General features: G+C 36.9%; 1 protein-coding gene across 25 annotated transcripts in view; it reads left to right on the top strand.

Annotated features, from left to right (window-relative positions):
• The window catches only part of PTPRD (protein tyrosine phosphatase receptor type D), a 2,083,672-nt gene that overhangs the window by 1,074,425 nt on the left and 989,022 nt on the right, over window positions 1–20,225 (top strand). For all 25 annotated transcript variants that reach the window (XM_070431651.1, XM_070431673.1, XM_070431672.1 and 22 more), the window contains one exon: window positions 4,468–4,501. The gene's annotated coding sequence lies outside the window, so the exon portion shown is untranslated. The remainder of the gene's footprint in view (window positions 1–4,467; window positions 4,502–20,225) is intronic.

Genomic DNA, 20,225 nt, shown 5'->3' with positions numbered 1-20,225 from the left:
GTTATAGCCCTTGGTTTTCAAAGTCACATTTCCCATAATCCAGTCCTGGGAAAGGTGCAGCTGGGCTTTAGTAAAGCTGGAACAGCCAGTGTCCAGAGTTTCCATGCCATGGTGGAAATGAGTCCAGCAGAGTATCAGGTTCATTGTAATTTATTGGTCCATGGTGTGGGCCCCACACACTGGGCTGTGGGCCAACCCAGGGGAGCGCACCCCGTGCAACAGGAGTATCTGGAGCACAAGAGTGCCGAGAGCCAAGAGAGAGACATTCCCTTTGTTCGGGAGTTAAGTATCTTAGATTTTGCACCCTTACAGTGGCCACTCCTGTTCTGGCCAATGACTCACTCCTTGGTGTGTTGACCGATGAGCACTGTTCCCAGCTCCCAGACCTTCCTGAGTATTCCTAGAACATTCAGCCTCACTTTTACTCTCTTTCTAATTAATAACCAGGTCATTACAATGGTATCATTACCACTAATCTTCTGCCACTGCAGCCCAGGCCCTGGATTGGCTCATGACTGATATGAAAAAAGAGGACTGAAGTTTTGTTCTGAAGAAGAGTAAATGCCAAAAGAAAGAGAAATCTGATATAATTAGAAGAGTATTCTTCTGATTACCTATGTATAGCTGTGTGTGTGTGTGTGTGTGTGTTGGAACAACAGGAAGTAAGAGAAAGATGTATATGAAATGTATGTACTATATATGCATGTATGTATTTCAATGATACTATTGGAACTCAAGAATTCCATTGCTAAAATAATATTCTATGCTGAGCGTGGGTACCTATTTGCATTTGTTTTTCATAATTATTTCCACAATATGTTTTACAAGTAAACATAGAAATAGCTGGCTTATTCCTACCACCTGCCTAGTACAAAGAAGGCAATAATACATATTTAATGTTTTCTTCACTTTATTTTCTAACAAATTACAATATCACAATATCAAAATGATATCCAACTTAGTATTCTGTACCTGCATTCAAACACCATGGTTTTTTAATAGACAATTGACACCCTTTATGCAAATTAAATGGTCAAATATAAGGTGAATGGCTAATTATAACTGTTATTTGAATCAATTTGCATATGAATGGTCCTTAGAAAACGTATTTTAAGAGAAATATTTGGTAAGTACACGTGCTACCTATAAATCATTTGGTTTGGGATGACTCCATCTCCACAACCATGCCAGCATCTCTGGAATCAAAAATAAAACCTCAGAGTTTTTTAAAGTATAATTTTATTGGTTTTTGAAGAGAGAAGAAGGGAGAGGGAGAGAGAAAAACATCGATGTGTTTTGCTGCCTCTTACACACCCCCTAACAGGATCGAGCTCGCAACTCGGGCATGTGCCCTGACCTTTCCATGCGCAGAATTATGCCCAACCAGCTGAGCCCCACCATCCACGGCCAAACCTTCAAAGTTTTGTTTGTTTGTTTGTTTTGTTGTTTTTAAAGCAAGTTCACTTTATTACAGTTTAGTGCTTTCATAAAATAAATATAGAATATCAAGCAGACAGTGAGGGACAGCATGCTGTGCAGAGCGTGTACCGAGCTTGGGTGGAGGCGGGGCTGGAAAGGGACAAGGGGGTCCCTACATCCCTTCAGGGTCCCTACCTTTTCCCCTGCCCCCTCTCCACCTACAACTATCGGACAGTCACACTCATCTGACGTTGTGTCTACCCTTCAAAGGTCTTGATAGGCTCTTCTCTCCCAATCCCTTAGTTACCCATTTAGTAAGTTATTTGCTTTAATGGTACTTGTAGGACAAAAGTGTCCACTAATAACCTCGCTGTAGACTCAGACTATCAACACATGGTAAATTACTGAGTATCATTCTCCTTTAAGAGAATCACTGAATCACAATTGTTTTTAAAAAGCTGTGTTTTTCTTAATTATGCATTAGATCCATGTTCTCCACATGAGAAGTATAGGGGGTTGGAATGAAAGACACATAATCCCAAAAGCTGAAGGTTGAAATATCACATTTTTGGTTTAGGTACAAAGAATCTAATGAAGTTCTTCTCTCACCAATTTAAGAAACATTGCTTTTTACCCGGCTGGCGTGCCTCAGTGGTGGAGTGTGGACCTGTGAACCAGGAGGTCACAGGTTGATTCCCAGTCAGGGAACATTCCTGGGTTATGGGCTCGATCCCAGTGTGGGGGCCTGCAGGAGGCAGCCAGTCAATGATTCTCTCTCATCATTGATGTTTCTATCTCGCTCTCCCTCTCCCTTCCTCTCTGAAATCAATAAAAAATATATTTTTAAAAAAAGAAACATTGCTTTTATTTTTAATATTCATATTAAAATTTGTATGTTATTTAAATTTTTATTATGTAATTCAATAATAATATCTCTTGATATTTAATATATTGCATAAAAATAGCAAAGAAGTCTTTAATAAAGTGGATGAATAGATACCTAATTTATAATTATCTGAGAAAATTCTTTAAAGCCTAAAGTGAATGTGGAACGAGAAAGAGAATAAAGGATGAGATGTGAGTGTGTAATATGCCTGCATGCTTCATATTGGCAGAATCTGATCTGACATAGTTAACTTGGCCAGAAGCACAAAATTACCAAAAAGGCAGCTATAATTTCATTCTGCATAAAAAGATAGATTCTCTATTCTAAGATCATGCTGCTAATTTCCCGCTTGCTGCTGGGGTGACTGTGTTAATGGTTCAAGGCAAATATGTCACTTTTCCTCAAAACACTATTTCAAACACATGCTGTGCTAATAGAGATCCAGTAAGTATTGTCACCTTGCCATGCAACATTCAAGCCAAAAAAAAAACAAAAAAAACAAACAAACAAAAAAAAAACAGAAAAAAATGCACTTTAAATCTAAAAAAAAAAAAGATCTCCATATGATACAAAAATGTTTTAAGAACTTGCCTAAAAAGTCATTTATCAATAGAAGAAATTTCCAAATTCAATTCCTTAATTCATTTTTTATGAAACTAAAAATGTTTCATTCATACCGGATATTACTATTTATTTAAAATTCAAGCTTTATTTAGCAGAACCGGGTGCAATGCAACTATACTGTTCTCTTAAAAGATGGTAGATGGCTCTAGCCAAATTGGCTCAGTGGATAGAGCAGTGGCCTGCAGACTGAAGGGTCCTGGATTCCTGTCATGGATACATGTCCAGGTTGTGGGCTCAGTCTCCAGTAGGGGGCTGCAAGAGGCAGCCAATCAATGATTCTCATCACTGATGTTTCTGTCTCTCTCTTCCTCTCCTTTTCTCTCTGAAATCAATAAAAATATATTTTAAAAGAGATGGTAGATGAACATAAGGAAAATGTACATGAAACATTATCTCTATATTAAATGCATTGGTCCCTTTGGCTCAACTAGCATCTTCTGATCATCTCCTGTGCCAAAAGCATAGCAGGCAGTCTTCATCATAGGCAAAAAATGAAGAGGGTCAAGGCATAAACACTGATATCAATAATATAAGATAGAATATGACGAGTACTCTAGTACAGACACAAAATATGGTGGGGACAACTAGAAAGATAATAATAATTCCTTCTCTGCATATTAAGATGGGTTCATTGAGGAGATGTAAATTGTTCTGGCCCTAAGGAATGGGTAGAAAGAATGCTAAGGCAGAGAAAAAGGGGTGAGCCAAAATATCATTTATAAAAGAGAGTGTGGCCCTGGCCAGTGTGGCTCAGTTGGTTGGAGCGTCGTCCCATACACCAAAAGGTGCCAGGTTTGATTCCCCGTCAGGGCACATACCCAGGTTGCAGGTTCAGTTCCTGGGCAGGACACATGTGGGAGGCAATCAATTGATGTTCCTCTCACATAGTTGTTTCTCTCCCCCTCTCCATTTCTCTCTCTAGAATCAATAAAATTATTTTTAAAAAAAGAAGTATGTGTGTGTTTAAGATATGGTGTGAGTGTAGGGCACAAGAGAAAATAGTTGGAGATCAATTTGAAATGTAGAATGAGGATGCATTTTAGAATTATAGAAGAGAATCTTAGAAAGATAGAATAGAAGCAGCAGACTAAAGCCACTGAACACTATGCTAAATACTTTAGTGTTTTTTATATAGACAACAATAAAAATTTTTGAGCTCCATATGTGATTTATATAGCATTACCAGAACTGTGTGTTAAGGTAAGTATTTCACAATTGTGTTCACACAGGACCAAGATTGTATTATACAGTAGTTCTGTATTTCTGGCTACCTTTTCAACCTCGGCATTAGAAGAAAATATTGGTGTAATATAAAAAGATATTTTGAAAAAACAACCAGTTATCTAATTTGAATCCAAAATGGTGGATATGAAACACCTTCATTTGAAATAACTAAATGATTGAGATACGACAGGTATTTTTATTGCTTATTTAATTTTGCTTCTGTAGATATATTCACAAAATGTGTTTGAAGACAATTTGAATGTGCTGGGTGGTTTTATGATTGCAATATCCAAGTAACATTTTTGCCGTTTCAGATGATGGTGCCTGTCAATTAACTGAACAGTTGTGGTGAGTGAGTTTTTCTCCTCTCAAATCTGCATAGAATGTTGTTTTCTTCTAAGATTCAAAAAGATTTATGTTGCCTACAGAACCTATAAAAATGTGCCCAATTAAATGGACTGAATGTCAGCATGTCTTAAAGGAGGCTGCATTTTTTCCAAGGATGTAACCCTTTCCTTTTTAATGTCTTTCTTTCCTTTTTTTTTCTTTTTTCTGAACTGAGCTAAGATTTAACATTAGAGTCTCGGGTACCTGTACACCCAGAGTCTAGGAAGGGCCACTGTTTCCCAAACGTTCTTCATTTCACGTGGGCCATCTGCTTGCCCAGGGATGGCCCTGAGAACACACCCAATGGTCATACCTTCAAAGGTGGCACAGTGTCTTTTTTAAGTAATTTACAGTTCTGTAGAAGTTTGGAAAGGGGAAGCTAACGTTTCTATCTTTGCTCTTCTCATCGTGTGGAGGTGTTGACGATCATAGTCATGATGTACATCCAGGCTGATTTTCATTTTCTAGTTTCTTAGGTGATTATATTTAACTTAATTTTAATTGAATTATCATAGTGGGAAGCAGAAATTTAAAGGCAATTTTATTGCTTTGTTATAAATGTGCTGTGGTTCTGCTTCTTTGGGGGACTTCTATTGGGTAAATTTCCATGTGGAAGAGGGAAACATGTCATTAAATATTGTGGAGAATCATAATATTGGTAGTAATAAAATATATGTAGCAATGGTGTGCTGAAGGAAGAAAGGAAGGAAGGAAGACTGGTTTTTCCTCTGGGCAATCCATTTGGCATTTTAAGGTGTTTTGTTTCTTCTCATTTTTAATTTTTTTAAAAAAAATAGAAAATGTATTTTTCAACTAGATTATGTCAAGGGAGATGTTTGTTCACAGATGTTTCACTTATTCAAATTCTCAACCAAAATCTCTATCAATTAAAAAAGTAATATTTTGTTGTTAGCTATAGTTTAAGTAGTTACAAGAAATATTTTATAGTGTTTATATTGATAGTGAAAGCCCAATCCTTACTGGCACAAATGATTTTTATTTTCGCTATTATTCTTACAAGAAGCAAAAAAGAAAAAGAATGTATTTCTTAAGTAACTATTTGCCTTCTATTATGATTATTTATTAAAAACTAAGAAGAATGGGTGCTGTTTGTATCCATCTAATTCATTTTTTGAGAAGTTTGTATCCTTTTATCTCTATCAGGGAATAATAAACTCAACACATTTGTGTGTTTACAGTGCTGGGAGCTGGTATTGCATGGACTCTCTTCACATTGTCAGACTTACAATATAGGAGACTTTGTGTCAGGTTGTTCCTCCTTTTACTACCTTGAGAGTTTCTAGTCTCCAGTAGCTGAGAGAAAGTGTTACCATTTTTCTCTTTTATTCAAATTTAATAAGGAAAAACGTGTGAAAGAGTGACTTAATATAGCATAGACTAGACTGCTTGGTAAAATAAGAGATGGCCAGTGGGACGTGGTTAGAAGGAGGATAACAAAAGTTTGGAGGTACAAGAGAAGTTTACAAGAGTTTGTATAAAAAGGAGGAATGGACAATTGTATGAGATGCTGTATGGGATGGTATTTAGGGAGGAGTAAATGTTGGAGAAAAATGGGTTTTGTTGCATATTCTATTAGTGCTTTTCAAACTTTAATGTGTCTAGGGATCACCTGGCCATCTTGTTGAAATGCACATTCTAATTCAGTGGGTCTGCAGTAGGGCTCCAGAACCTAGATTTTTATAAGCTTCTAAGTGATGTCAAAGGGGCTGGTCCAAGGATTACACTGTGAATAGCAAGACACTACATAAATAAACCTTTCTTTTTTCATTCTATTCAAGGAATTTCTGTCATCTCCAGCATTTGATTTGATTTTCAGTGCTCTTATTTTATTGTGTTAAGAATGATCTTAAGATTAGAGAAAAAAAAATGCCCAGTTTTAGTTCAGCCACACACTGGAAGAAGTGGGTCTTGTTAGCTTCCAAGATCTGTTTTCCTTCTTGGCATGGTTTAGTCTCTATTATTTTAGAGAACACAAAGCAATAGCCAGTCATTGCACATACTTACGAGGTATCATGCCTATTTTAAATGTTTTACATATATAATTTATCCTCACAACTTTATAATAAAGGTACTACTATTATACCCATTTCATAAATGGGAAAACTGAGACACAGAGAGTTTGTCGCTTGCCCAAAGTCACAGAGAAACCTATACACGTAAATTACAAACTGAAATATATATATATTACACTGAGACCTATTGTTCAATACTAGCTCTCCCTAATGATCTTAATTAAGGTTCCCACTTTGAAATTTCTTTTCCACAAGAGTGGCAATATTATTGCTTCCCTCTATAGCCATTATCTCAGAAAGCTGGTTTTTAATTTAGTCTTTCTGGGTGTTTTCAGAAATTATCTTGGAGAAATTATCAAATGCATTAGTATGCACATGCTACATACTTTCCTGGACTAATTCCTATAATTGCAAGGAATAAAACATTTTAATTTTATTTTTTCTCTTATGTCAGTTTTAGCATGGCATGTTTAAGACCTTCCTGTTAAAATGCAATTTTGAATCTTGTTTCTTCATAAATCTCTATATGAGAACATGCCTATGGCTGAAAACTAGTTTTGCAATGAATCCTGGGAATCATTTACTATTGCCTTTCTGTAATACCTGATCAATGCTTAAAACTAAGCTAACTATACATTCTGGTTTACTTGGGAAGTGACAATGCATATCTGTTTTCCCAATGTAATTATTCATATATGTGGGTATTTTATTAATAATACCATATACTTTTACTCTCAAAAGTGTTTAGCATGGCGATATATTTTATGTCCACTTACTTAAAGCAGATATGTTACATTTACAGAAAGTCTTTACCCAAGGTGTAAAAGGAAGAAAGATAAAGACGCCCTCATTTTATTTTAATTTAAAAATCGATCAATTAAAATCCAGAGGGGAGAAAAATAATACATGCTCACAAAAAAGAGTCACACTAGACTCCACCTATCCTTTTGCTTGCTTAATAGAAATTCACTCAACAAACCTGATAAACCAACTTGAATTATTAAAATAACTGATCTTTGCTAGAAAGTATAAAACCTTTATTAACGCTATTATCAGCAGTTCTCAACCTGTGGGTCCTGAACAATGAAAATACATCCTGCAAATCAGATATTTACATTACGATTCATAATAATAGAAAAATTACAGTTATGAAGTAGCAACGAAAATAATTTTATGGTTGGGAGTCACCACAACATGAGGAACTGTATTAAAGGGTCACAGCATTAGGAAGGTTGAGAACCACTGGGCCCTGTAAGCACATACTGAAAATATTAGAGAAGCAGTCGCTGAAATATTGTGTTCCATTTACCACTGCACCTAATTCACTCAAATGCCAGCCTTATCTTTGTCTATGCTGGTCAGAGAAAGGAAAATCACACTCCCCATCACCCTCAGCGCCCGCACTCACATCCCAGGTCCTTGGTACCTCCAGGCCTTGAATGAGCACACAGCCTGATGCCCTGCTAGTTCTCACCTTAGTTCTGTTAGGACACAAATTCATGAAAGGCCCAACCTGTCGATGTCATATAAGTAGTTTTTTCAGCGGTTCTCAACCTGTGGGTCGCGACCCCTTTGGCGGTCCAACAACCCTTTCACAGGGGTCGCCTAAGACCATCCTGCATATCAGATATTTACATTACGATTCATAACAGTAGCAACATTACAGTTATGAAGTAGCAACGAAAATAATTTTATGGTTGGGTCACAACATGAGGAACTGTATTTAAAGGGCCAGGAGGTTGAGAACCACTGCTTTAGATGAAAGCAATATCCTCTGTGTTGGGCCTCAGCAGCCAATTGTAGCCTCAGGCCCATAACCTGCTTCCTGCTTTGGTGTGTGTGTGTGTGTGTGTATGTGTGTGATTCAGAGGGCCTAATTAAGAAATGAATGTAAAACATTAATCACAATATTTGTGTGATTATTTTGCATACAGAGGTTTTAATTGTTAGAAAATTAGGAAAGGTTTTCATTTTTCTAATATTTTGCTATTAAAATGCATTTTACTGCAACTCGTTCCACCATCCCTCCCCAGATGCTTGTAACCACTGCTATGAAATGTCTCTTAGTCTTTAGAGTGGCTGGCGGCTTTCTCAGTGGACTGAATCATCTCCAAGGTTCTCACCCCCACCCCCCTGGGAAGCCTCTGTTGCAACTACCACTCATTTCCCCACACATAGTTTTCCGTCTCTTTTGTTTGCCTGGGGCTTCTCTACGGAAAAACATGGCTGGGTCTGCCAGGGAGACTTGGAGACCCAGTGCCACACCTCTTTGTTTCAATGCCAGGCAGGATAGCAGGCCTGGAACCCTGGGTGATGAATGCCTGTGTGGTACCCGAGCCCCTAAGGTGCCTGCCAGAGGTTCTCAGACTTCCTCTCAGTCACTGAGACAGGATTAGGGTTTCTAGAAGGTTGTCTTTTGATAACTTCTTCATTGCAAATGAATATGGAAATTGTCTTTGTAGTTCAGCCTTTAAACGAGGGCCCATGTAAATCCATCCCAACGATGCTCAGGGCAGAAGCGCTTCCCTCTTTTTTTTTTTTTTTTTTTTTAGCTGGAAGTGTAAAATTTTCCCTTAGATTAGTTATTTCTTATAAGGCAAAGAAGGCCACATTGTGCTTCTGAAATCTCTTAAGACAGCTGTTTCCAGAAACGAGTGGATGCATGTACAATGAGGCTCCTAGTAGGTAGTCACAATTGTTTTATTCGACAGCATATTTTAAAAGATCATACAAATGGAATCCCAGGTTAAATTGCACCACTGCCATTTACTTTCCGTGTCCTCTGGATACTCACTTCCATTATGAGGCTGTGTCTTCAAATGAGAAGTGGAAATCCAGTGATGTTCACTTCAATGACGTTAAATGGGTGAACCTAAATAAAACACAGAGGAAGGCGCTTGCTTGATGACTGTTTCCCTCAGCCAGCGCACGGAATAATCATTCTCCTTGTCCATATTCATTTTCACGGCGTTTTGTCAAATCCGGGCACACACATACACAAACACAGCCTAGTCACAGAGCAGCGAGAAGCCCTGTGGGGTGAAATATGTGTTCAAGGAAAGAACTTAAAACCTCATGTCACACGCTTTCCTGAGCATATATGTGAAAATATTGGTTCGCTATGATTACTGATCTATGTTACACTTAAAGCAAAGACAGAATCTGTAAGCATTTTGAGCTATTTCCCTGAGATTGTCTAGAACTTCTTTTTCCTCTCATTTTTTTGCACTTCCCTCTCACTTGTTCCACCTTCTGGAAGTATGTCTGAAGGCTATTGATCAAAGGGAGAAAAAATATCTCTCTACCTGGGGGAAAATTGTGGAGAGTAAACATTTGACTGAAACCTCTGGCTGTCTTCACAGTGTTTGTGAGCCCAAATGAAAATGGGGGAAAATCCCAAATAATTTTAAGACTTTCAGACATGGGGGTGCATGTTAAATGAAGGCAGAACATGTGGACTCATTATTCTTTTTATGTCGATATTATGTGTACATTGTGGCATTATGTTGAAAGACCTGTGTTGGAAGACTTCAAGAAATAGCTTAAGTCAGGAAATAAAATTCCTATCATCCAGATAGTATCTGCGGAGAAAAAAGAGTAAATGCTTCAAAATTTGAAATACTGTGTTTAGAAAAATGATATATTGAATGCATGCAAGTTCAATACATTTTGAGGGATACTCTGAGCAACTTTTAAAATTATGTGCGAGCTTCAGGACCCACGATTGTTTCACAGAGACTTTATTTTTTAATGCCACATCCAATGCGGAAATTGTTTTTCCAAAATCATCAAATAGAAACACCACTGAAAATGTGAAAAAAATAGTGAAGTATGAAAAAATTAGTGATGACAAAATTAATCCTACTGGCAAGTCCCAACAGTAGTACTTAGTGATAAAGGAGTTCATTTTATTGTACATTATTGGCAAACCGCCTATACCTACAAGTTACAAGAAATAGTAACAACCAAGGTGAAAAAGCAATCAATTTTAAAATGTCAAAGAATCTACTTATTTATTTTCGAGGAGTTAGCTTAATTAGAAAAGTTGTTACAAGTGCCAAGACCCTGAAGACATATATTTTACAAGTTAAATGGCAATGTTGTGGATTCTTACTGAGAGAACTCAAAACTCAGCTTCAGCATACCAAGCGATCAGTGCTGGGTTCATACATGATGTGTCTACATTGGATAAGCTCTTTGGATGGAGCTGTTTGAGCCACAGAAATGCCTGCCCTATCAGTCTTGGTCCTTGAGTGACCATGATGAGTTGAACGTCCTTGCTAACTGACTTTAGGACTCTAGAATTGTAACATGAGAGAGAAATAAATATTTATTTGATATTTGGACCCAGTTGTTACTGTAACATAACTTAGCCTATCTTGATTAAGAAATACAATTAAAGTCCCTCCTAAAAGCTTTTGATAAATTCTTCATAAAAATAAATGTATGCAGGAAGCATGGAACAGACTGATGAATCTCAGAGGGAAGTGGGAAGAGGGGGCTGGAAGAGATTAATCAAAGAACTTATATGCATACATGCATAACCCATGGACACAGACAATAGTGCCTTGAAGGCCTCGGTGGCGGGGCGGGGGGGGGGGGGTGTGCAGGTGCTGGTGGGGGGAGTCAATGGGGAAAAAAGGGAACATCTGTAATATTTTCAACAGTAAAGATAAATCTAAAAATAAATCTAAGCATAAGTGTAAAAAATGCCAGTATCTAAATTTGCAATATATCCTTGGCCAAGTCTTTTGATTTAACAATCTATTACTTACTTAAGACATTAAGAACTCATAGCAGGAACAGGAAAAATATTATTTATACCATGTTTTTTTGTAGTTCAGTACTCCATAAATACAGTATTTCCATTGTCTTCATTATTCAGTTCCTCTGAGAGGATTGTTATAAACCAATATTGTATTTTGTGAGGGTTAGCTTGTATAAAATCAGGTAATCTACTCTGTACTCTTACTTTATGTAAATGATAATATTTGCACTATCTCTAAAAGCAATCTCCCAATGCAGGTGCCACTGCAAACCTCTCTACCTGTGAAGTCTGACTCTTCCAACAGACACTTCTTTCACTGACACATGGACTCCAGACTAGAGGCTTGTCTCAATCTGAATATAAAATATTAGGTTTTTTCAATTCTTTTTACATTAAAAATCAAAAGCTTTCATATTCATCACCCCCGCAAAAAAAGTTCACAAAACATGGCAGTGCCTCCTTCAAATACTCAGGATGATTAAGAGTGAGTCATTTAAATTATCTGGTTTTCTTATCCTACATTTGCTGAGTTGTGTTAATATTTTTTACAATCATTTTATCCTAGTTTTCTTAAAGATATACTTGTATCTTCAGGAGACACACTCAGGTTGAGAAGACTCTTTAGGTTCTTTAAACTTCCTGCCATTTAATTATTTTGTAACCAGAATCTCAAATATTTATCACGTTTTTAATGTATATCAAGCATTTGGCCCATTGGGAAGTATAGGCATTTGGTCCAAGAGTTTATAATCTAGATGGGGATTCATGCCAGAAATATATGAAAGTTATATACTAGCACAAGATTCTGAATCATGTCAAATAACAAAGGAAAAATATTAGCACTGTGTAAAAGTTATTTTGGCCTAAAAATGCAATTCTCCAATTCTGGAAATATAGAAACAGTGTGGTGATGACTCGGGAGGGAAATATAAAAGCATCCTCAACTATTAAAAGAATCACTGTGCCTGATGACTTGTAAACACATTTCAAGTTCAAGTGAAGGAGGTGCACTGTTCTTAATGGTTAAAATCTTTTTGAAATTGTGCCAAATAGACACTATCCCACTGTCTCTCATCTGTCACTTCTCTCACTTTTCTAGCCAAACTCTTCTTTAGCTTGAGATTTTTTTTAAAAAAATCTTGTATTTAGTTTTTCCTCATGTGTAGATCTAAAATTTGGTCTCCTTGCCTGTTTATAGGAATTTGCTTAATATCTATTGAGGTGAGATTGCTGAGATAACTATTGAATACTAAAGAATGTATATTGTGAACATCATATTCTGTGTATAATGTGATGTTTCAATGAAGGCTGGCTTTCTTTTTCCATCCCAAGTCTGTGCGGAAAATTATCTACTACTTCATAATGAGAGATGCAAAGGATTCTATTTCAGTCTCTTAGGCCTGTTAAAGACTTCTGAATATGACTCTATTAATTTTCCTTCCTTTTAAGATTAGATTCATTTTCAAGACAGAGACTGTTTCATTTTATATCTTAAAGCTTTTTGGTGTTTAGCAAATGTTTCTCTTCACTAACTGCCAATTTCAGTAAGATATCAGTAATTAAATACCTACTGTCAAATTTCTTTTAAGCTATGCAATGAGTTTGGGCTCATAGTTGAAATTTAATTCCTGGTACAAACAACTATTTAATTCAATGCATTTCATCAAATAGTTGCATGCATATTGTAATTAAACAGATAAGTTGATTAATAAAGGGAGGTTTGGAGACTTGGGAGAGAATGATAATGCTTAGAGCCATGCCCAATGAAAGATGAAAATTATCCCCAATGTGACTTTCTCACATTTGTGTCTTATTTTTCTTTATGCATGAATTGCCTTAAAAGACTCCTGGTAAATTTGGCTATCCTCTCAACAGTTGGTGACTTTCCACGAGTTACTAGGCTTTGAGGTCTTTAACCTGGGGGAAATAAATCTAAACTCTCTCTTACATTAAAGCCTTCTAAGATTTTGTCCAGATGAAATATTTCATCATTATTTCCTCTTACGTACCTAACCTATTGTCCTCTGTAGCAGTAAGGCTTCTCCAGAGATAAGAACCAATGGGAGATTATATGTTTTATATGGTTCACATGGAGGCCTAGAAGTCCCATTGTCTGCCACCTGCAAGATGGAAAGCCTGTGATATAATTCAAGTTGAGTTCTAATGCCTGAGAACCAGGGGGACTGCTGGTATAAATCTCAGAGTCTGAACACCTGAGAACCTGGAGCTCCCATGTTCAAGGGCAGAAGATTCACATCCCAGCTAGTGACTAGAGAGAGAAAAGTTGCCCTTCCTTCACTGTTTTGTTCTATTTGGGCCCTCAACAGATTGGATGATGCCTCTCCACAATGCAGAGGGTAAATCTTCTTCACTCGGGCCACTGAGACAGAGCCTTTCTGCAACACCCTGATGGACGCATCCAGAAATAATGTTATACTGGCTGCTGGGTATTCCTCAGCCCAGTCAAGTTCACACACAAGATTAACCATCACACCCAAACTTGCTTCGTTCCCATTAAATTAAATTAACTTCCGGAACACATTTCTATGTTGTATGGTCAAATCCGTTTTTCCTTTCTCAAGTGTTGCTTCTTTCAATTCTCCCAGAAATAAGTAATTATCAACCTCCTCTAAAATTTCATAGCAATTTAAATGCACTTCTCTTTGGACTTTACTATCCCTGTTTCAAATTTAATTATGTAAATAACATATAATAATATCTATTGTTTAACCATTTAAGCAGGATTAATATAAACTAAAAAGTAATCATTTATTTTACCTCCTAACCCTACCCCCCTTGGCAGCTAGTAAGATGTTTGGAGTGCATTTCAGAGCCTTTCATGTGCATGATGGAATTTTCCTTTACATAAAATCTGCGACTTACCTTCATCACTTAACAATATTTATGGGATATTGTTGTGGGTTAATATGTAGATCCTCTTAATTTTTTAATGGTTGCTTACTATTCTGTAATTTGGATATGTCAGTTTTCTTTATTTCCTTCTGATGGAGATGTTAAAAGGCATAACTGACATACTCATTAAAATTCCTGTATTATGAAAAGTAGCATGAGCAAAAGTTAAAAGACAAATTGGGAGAAAATATTTGCGTTATGTCTAACTGATATAATGTCCATAACATATAGGCAACAAATAGATGAGAAATATGCAAGCCTTCCAATATAATATTTTAAAAAGTACTATGGCATGCTGAGTGATGCTCCGAATTATGTCCAAGTTTTAATCCCTGAGATCTGTAGAGGTTATCTTATATAAAAAGAGTCTTTGCAGACATTGTTGAAGTTAAAGATCTTGTGATGGCAAGATCACCCTGTGTTCCCTTAGTGGGCCCCACATGTAATCACACGTGTCTGTATAACAGGCAGGTGGAGATTTGACCACAGAGAAGGCTATGTGACACCAGAAGCAGAGTTGTGGCCATAAACCAGGAAATGCTGGCAACCCCCAGAGGTCGAAGGAGACAACGAATAAGTTCTATCCTGGAGTCTCCAGAAGGAACCAGCCCTGCTGAGCCCTTGATGTAGTCTTCATAGAATCATTTCCCACTTCTGGCCACCAGAACTGTAACAATATTTTTGTTGTTGGTTTAAGCCATTAATTACAGGGCAATCTATTGCAGTGGGAATAGGACAGTAATATAAATACTAATAATAAGTATTCAGCACTCTTCTAGACATATAAATTAATAAACTCATTAAAAATAAATTAGCTGCCACACCAATCCTTGCAGGATTCTGAAGCACCAGGAATCATGGTCACACCTTCCGGAAGTGGTAAAGCAGGAATTTTGAGCTGAGGCAGCCCAGGTCCTGAGTCCATTCTTAACCATTATACTATTCAGCCTTTCTGGGAACGATTAATTTCAGAAATAGAAGTTGATGGCCAAGGGACGTAATTGGCCAGATTGAGGGGGGCTGGTGGTGGCTGTGGTGGCAATTAAAGATAGATAACAATGATGCTGGCAAAGATGGAAAGGAAAAAGTCTTTCTCTTATGTGGTTGTGCTTTTCTCCGCCTGAGTTGTGCTTGTACCTTCTACACATCAGTGCATTTAAGCTTTACAGTGGAATCTTCCACTGTAAAACGGAAGAAGCTAAGGCTCAGTGATATGAAGCAACTTTACAAGGTCACACAGTCAGCAAATGGGAGCGAGAGGATGTAAATGCAGATCTGACTTTTCACTGCATGGACCTTGGTCAGTTAAGTTTTGCAAGTCAAATGCACAAAGTGAAACAGGATTCATACTGGATAGTTTTCAGGTTCTAAATGGAGATCACTAATATGTGCTCAGTGACTTAATCATGCCTGGGTGATCTATCCTTAGGTCAGTGTAGCCACCCACTTGATCCTCATCTGGCCTCCTGGGCATTCAGGCATGCTAGTAGTTCTTTCAGGATAGAGATGGAAAATGGACCCATTATCCTGCTCTAGGCACAAAACACAAAATAAGACGGAAATGGCACAAATGTCACCGTTTCTTATTACTGCAATTTAGTATTTCCCTGATTGCTTTGCAAATTAGAGTTAGCTTGTTATATGTGAGCCTGTGATACCCTCTCTGCACCCGAGAAATTTGAGCTGTTCTTGATCTGAACACTTCCCTAGAGGTTTCGATGGGAACAGCTCCCCTCTGTTTACCAGGGACAGTCTAGGGATTCAACTTCTGTCTACTATGTCCTCCTAATAACCAGAGTTTCAGTGATAATTACTTATTCAAAAATGTTAACTTTCAGACTTTTAATGAATGATACAGAATCTGTATCAGATAATACAGGGTGAAAATTTTCCTGAAATTTCTAGCAAAATAACATGTCCTTGGTAACTTAGTTATAATTGAGAGATAGTTTATAGAACTGAAGACAATATAATTTTAGGCTAAAATGATGATGAGGTTAAATTAAATATGCCTATATCCTCTTCTGCACCTTAGCAATCTTTTACATTTTTCAAAACATCTCTATATATTTCCTTTTATTTACTGAAAGATATTATAATCTAATGTCTTTGAAATATTTGTTGCCTCTACTCAAACAGGTTTTCCAATAACTTTTACACTAGTATCATTTATACAAACTCTTTCTAGTTTTCCCTAATGGTAACTTAAAATAAATTATCAGAATATAAAATTTTATATAAAGATACATAAATAAAAATAATAGCACAATAATATCGGTTATATCAACTTTTCTATTCGTTTATGAGTCAAATAACTATTTTCTGTGGCATAAAGGCTTTTGTTTTTTAAATATGCTTTCTTAAAATTTATTGTTGATGAGTATGTTATACTATCCTAAACTTTATTTTATTTGGTAAAATTTTGCAAGTGATAGTTTATTGGACATGTTTCTATGGAGCTTGAGAAAGAATTATGACATTTTATTAAATAAACTTTTAAATAAATTTAGGATCTAGTCTTTATTTAAAAGTTATCACAATTTTTCTCATCATCAGTAATACATAGTCAAGAGATAAATTAAAGAAATACACATAAAAGTTAAAAAAAATATTCCTCTACACAAAGATCTGTTCACATCTGTTACCCTTTATATATTTAGTGTTACATTTTTATAGCACAGAAATGGAGCATGGGACATAAGTAGGTTTACAGTTGTTCATATGGAAAATAATACGATAATTAATAATAATACAAGAATAAACTCTGTGTTTCTTGCACTCACAACTGTAAACCTACTTTTTCCCAATTCTGTATTTGCTAAACACAAAGGCCATATTTTATTTGTCCTTTTTGAAACCTATTTTTCACTCAAAAGAAATATTTCCATATCCTTATGATTCATTATTTTAAATAGTATATTTTTATTTTTAAAAATCATTACCAAATAAGAAATGTAGCTGATAGGTTTATAGATGAAATGTTTCTATTTATATATTTTTTTAATTGTTATGTTCTTGGCTCATTTCTATATGATTAAAACAGAGCCAGACCGTTTGTTTCAGTTCAGGAGTTGGTGGTTTCTCATACTCTTTTCAGCACAAATCCTTAAATTCTGAATTCCAGTAATTTTACTTGGCATCATAAATTAAGTTTTCTCTTGCTTTTGCTTTCTCTTCAAAAAAGTCTACCTTTAGGAAATAAAAATAATTTGCTGTCCATAGGTTACTTCCTCTCAGTGATTCAACAATATGTAGATCAGTGCTGTTTATTTAAAAGACTTTCAAAATCAATACTTTTCAAAGAAAAAATAAAACATCTAATAAATCCTCACCAAAATAATCTTTGTTTTAAAAATCCCAACTCTTGAGATTTTACACCATATAGTAAGTTGTATAATGAAATCTAAATTATTTTTAGTTTTATTTGATGATAAAATTTTTCATTGCTAATTATTTTACAGTAATTAATTCCATAAATAATTTTGTGATTAGTATGTAAAGTATCTACTTGAATTTTCATGTAATAGGCTTATTCTCAGCAATTGGTAAATCCTCAGGATTTTGATAACTTCAGTGGTAGAACCTTATTTAGAATGTTACTTAAAAGACTTAGCCATGGCCAGGATGCTCACTTGGTTGAAGTGTCTCCGCATATACCAAAAGGATGCAGGTTCAAGTCCTAATCAGGTCACATACCTAGGTTGTGGGTTCGATACCCGGCTGGGATACATATGGGAGGCAACCAATTTCTCTCTCTCTCTCTCTCTCTCTCTCTCTCTTCCTCCCTCTCCCTCCCTCCATCCCCCTTCCTCTTTCTCTGAAAAAAAATCAGTGAAAACATATCCTCAGGTGATGATTTAAAAAAAAAGATGCAATATTTCTTTAATTAACTAGTTAATGAATTAAAACACAAGATTATATTTTAATATCTTCACAGATCAATGCTATATTTATATAAAATAATTATTTATTATAACTATTTAATTGCCATAATTCATTTCATTATATTTATTAACAAGAATCTTGTGTCATGTTTCTAGAGTTTAGGGGTATAGGTTTGGGAATGACGCCTTTGGTTGTGCGTATGCTTGTGTGAGAGACCCAGGGAGAGATGATGTTAAGCTGTAGGCTGACTTTACACAAGGAAAGAGGTAAAACCTCTGGCTGATCCTTTCCAACCTACCTATTTACAACCATGTACTAGTCTGTAATCTTTGCTTTGAGAAAGCACAGACATCTACGAAGAGCTTTGATTGCAATGTCTTTAACCCAGTGTGAACAGCTGTCCTTTGGGTAGTATTGGCCACACTACTGTGTAATGAAATGGCATTTCACAGAGCTGCTTCAGCCAGTGTGTCCTTTCTGCTGAGAGTATAAATTCTGAGCTTTGACATGTACTATACAGTATTCTCCAACTCAGGGTATGGCAACCGCATCCTTAAAGTTTCTCAGGCCAGATACTGAAACCCAAATGCTGTGATCGGATCTGGGTGTGTTGTCTCGAAAAAATTGAAGAATGAGTTCAAGGACAAAGAAGTAAACAAAAATGAAAGCAAAGTTTATTGAGAGATAGACTCCTCCTAGCACAGTGGTTCTCAACCTTGGCTGCACATTAGAATCACCTGAGAATCTTTTTAAAATCCTGATTTCTGGGCCTCATCCTCCAGTAATTCTGTTTCTTTGCTATGGGGTGGGGTCACAACATTAGTAACAAAGAAACAGAATTTCCGGAGGATGACACCCAGAAATCAAAATTTTAAAAAGATTCCCAGGTGATTCTAATGTGCAGCCAAGGTTGAGAACCACTGCTCTAGCAGGAAGGGGACCCAAGTAGGTTGCCACAGAAGCACTCTGTCTAGAGGTAGATATATGCCCTGCTGGCTTCTGGTTGGTTCTTCCATGGAAGCTCTCTGCTTAGGGATAGCAGAAGCTCTCAGCTTAAGGTAGTGGTTCTCAACCTTCTGACCCTCTAAATACAGTTCCTCATGTTGTAACCCAACCATAAAATTATTTTTGTTGCTACTTCATAACTGTAATGTTGCTACTGTTATGAATCGTAATGTAAATATCTGATATGCAGGATGGTCTTAGGCGACCCCTGTGAAAGGGTCGTTCGACCGTCAAAGGGGTCGCAACCCACAGGTTGAGAACCGCTGGCTTAAGAGAAGGGGAAGCTCTTGGTGAGGGGTAGAAGAAGCTCTCCGTCTAGGGGAGTTGGTTCTTCCCTGCCCAGTTGTGTTGCCCCAGCAACACCTGCCCAGCTGGATTCTCGCCCAGCAAGGGTTGCTTAGCACCTAGTCAGCAAACTGTGTCCTGTTATTCTTGGACTTCCCTATTTTCTTTTCTATGGCCCCGTCCCTGACTACCTAGGCCTCTTCTATCTCCTCAATAGGAGTCACCTTTGATTCCTCTGTGTCTCACACACTCGTATCCAATTCGTCAGTGAATCCTGTGAATTCTACAATAAAAATATCAAAGTAGCTTCTACTTACTCCTTCCACTGCTAGCTACCATTCTGCTTTAAGCCATCATGAGGTCTTGTCTGGATTTTTGGGAAAAAATCCTACCTAATCCTTCTGTTTCTTCCTTTGTACACTGATCACTTTCATGCTGCTCACAGAACAGACTGAACTTTTGAAAATTAAATCAAATCATTCCTCATCTTAAAACCCTCTGCTGAGGATAAACTCACACTTCTTATGGCCGCCTCTGGGGCCCTAAATAAGTAGAACCTTCCCTCCCTCTCTCTTTCTTCCTCATTCTCTACTTCTGTTTCTCCCTCTCTCGTCTCAGTGACTTCACTTGTTCCCTCTGCTCCAACCAGACTCCTCCCGGTGCCTTTGCCCCTGCAGATGGTCTCCTGATCTAAAGCTTTTCCTCTTCCCTCTCACTAGAACGCTCCTCCCTTGTATAGAGTTGTCCCTCCATATCCAAGGGGCATTGGATTCAGGATCCCCCAGGGATATCGAAA

Source organism: Myotis yumanensis, unplaced genomic scaffold (assembly GCF_028538775.1).
Source record: "Myotis yumanensis isolate MYYU_CA2020_CCGP unplaced genomic scaffold, mMyoYum1.0.hap1 SCAF_12, whole genome shotgun sequence".
NCBI lineage: Eukaryota > Metazoa > Chordata > Mammalia > Chiroptera > Vespertilionidae > Myotis > Myotis yumanensis.
The sequence above is the reverse complement of the archived record's forward strand: the minus strand, read 5'-3'. Positions and strand labels throughout refer to the sequence as shown.